The sequence below is a fragment of the Leptonychotes weddellii genome, chromosome 2 (assembly GCF_054177405.1).
Source record: "Leptonychotes weddellii isolate Sample4059 chromosome 2, ASM5417740v2, whole genome shotgun sequence".
NCBI classification, from domain to species: domain Eukaryota; kingdom Metazoa; phylum Chordata; class Mammalia; order Carnivora; family Phocidae; genus Leptonychotes; species Leptonychotes weddellii.
The window spans coordinates 1,690,348-1,692,628 of NC_138370.1; the positions used below are offsets into that span (position 1 = coordinate 1,690,348).

The 2,281-nt window shown below is 40.2% G+C and overlaps 1 pseudogene; it reads right to left on the reverse strand.

The window, feature by feature from the left end:
• Positions 1–213: 213 nt before the first annotated feature.
• LOC102733264 (swi5-dependent recombination DNA repair protein 1 homolog pseudogene) lies at positions 214–1,648 on the reverse strand (annotated as a pseudogene).
• Between the last annotated feature and the right edge of the window lie 633 nt (positions 1,649–2,281).

The following is a 2,281-nucleotide window of genomic DNA, read 5'->3' on the forward strand; positions in this document are numbered from 1 at the left end:
GTTGTCATTCTCAAAAATATTCTGGAGAAAAAATTATGAATTAAATACCCATAAATTCTTCTTCCTTTCTTTTTTTTTTTTTTAAAAGATTTTATTTATTTATTTGAGACAGAGAGAATGAGAGAGAGAGAGAGAGAGAGCCAGAGGGAGAAGCAGGCTCCTCGCCGAGCAGGGAGCCCGATGCGGGACTCGATCCCGGGACTCCAGGATCATGACCTGAGCCGAAGGCAGTCGCTTAACCAACTGAGCCACCCAGGCGCCCTTCTTCCTTTCTGTTACAGTGTAGCAATTTATCATCTAACCCACAGTGGTCTATCAACTGAGTAAGGCTGAGTTTGTTGTTCTCCTCAGACATAACTGACTGCAACTCATAAAGCAACGGCTGGCTACGGATTCTCCACTTCTGTATCAACACCTGTAACTGAGACAGGTCATTCTTTGATCTATACATCTTGACCAGTTTTAGCCTCCGAAGAAGGTCTTCTTTCTCCTCAATCTGCTTCACCAATTTTGCTCTTTCTTCACTTAATCCTGGTTTGGGAAGATTCTCATTCACAAAGTCACTTTGGAGATCACTGCATGACTCAGTATCAAGAGATTTAGATTCACATGCACTGATATTCTTGAAGGTATTTTTCAAATATGTACTTTCTTTGAATTCACCATCTATGGACTTTCTTGAAGTTCCAAACCGTTTTCTTCTGTTGAAGATGCTGGTTTCTCAGGAAAAGTCTGATCGTTTTCTTCATTCTCTGCTTTAAGACGTTTCACCACATTGTTTTCTTGTCCCACTTGTATGGGGACATGGTGGATTGGCGCAGGCCCGTGGAGTGCTGGGTAAAATCACAGCTGAGTCGGATGGGCTTTCCATCTTGAAAATGAAATCTTGGTTTACCTCTCCCTCCGCCATCCCCAGAGTGCAGAAAACGCACACGCTGCCGCGGTGGGGCAGAAAAGCATGGGAGGCAAGAAATGTTTATTTCTTAATCAGGTCTTCCCATCAGATGGAACTTCTAGGCCCAGCTTGATCCACTAGGCTTGGCTCCAGAAGTCAATGTGGATTCACTTAGCTGACAGACTAGCAACTACCTACTTTTTTTCATGGAGGGACCAAGGAACAAGGAGGTAAGCCAAGTATATACTACCTGTTAAGGCCTTGGCTGGAAACTGGCATGCATAGCTTCTTTATGTTTCCATTAGCCAAAAGCAAGTCCAACATCAATGAGATGTGGGAAAATATACTGCAAAATCATATGGCAAAGGACATGAATACAGGGTGAGCATGAATAACTGGGAACAATGATCCAGTCCCCCACAGGTATTACAACATCTCTCAAAAAAACCACCAAAAAGCAAAAAAACCCAATCTCTCCAACAGCAACTTATTTGATCCATTGGATGAGCAAAGTAGCACTGGGGGCTGGGAAGCCAGTAACCATATTTCAGGAAAGCTTTTGATTTTTGGAAAAGCTTTTTCACCGTATTTCAGATTTCTTGGACTCCTCAGGTTTTTGAATACCCGTGAGCCAACATCAGCCATATCCAAGAAGGGTCTGAGAGTTTTCCCTGCTCCAAAGTTACCATGCCAGGGCTTCATGGATGCTGGCAGAAAACACGAGGCTCCCGAACCAGAGACGCTGAACATTATTACTCACGGCAGGGAAGAAACGTTGTTAGTTTAGGTGTGTTATGTATTTATGCACATAGTTGTAATCATACATAAAATATAAATTAGATCAACATTCTTAATGGTATTGTTCACATCTCCATACTGTGATAAAAATGTTTCTGTTTGTTTCATTGGGTGTTGGCAGAGTTGTATAAAAGCCTTCCAGGACGTATGTAGATTTTTTTTTCTCTTTTTCGGTCTGTCCATTTTGCTTTATATGTATTGTAGTTATGGTAAGATATGAATATACATTTAAAATTGTGACATCTTCTTGGTGGGTGTCATGAAACATCCCTCTTACTCTTCAGATGTAATTCTTGCTCTGTGGCCTGATGTTATAAAGCATCTTTGCTTTGTTTTGTTTAGAGTTTGCATGGAGTGTCTTTTCTTGTACTTCTATTTTTGACTTATGTGTTCTTCTATTTAAGGCATGTCATTTGTTAGTAGCATGTAAAGAACTTTTGTATTTTAATCCAGCCTGGCAACCTTTGTCTTTTAATTGGATAGTTTAATTCATTTATATTAAATATGGTTACTGGTACATCTTGTTTCTATTTATGAGCTTATTTCCTTTATTTTCTAATTGCCTCACCTGTTTTAAATTCCCTTTTT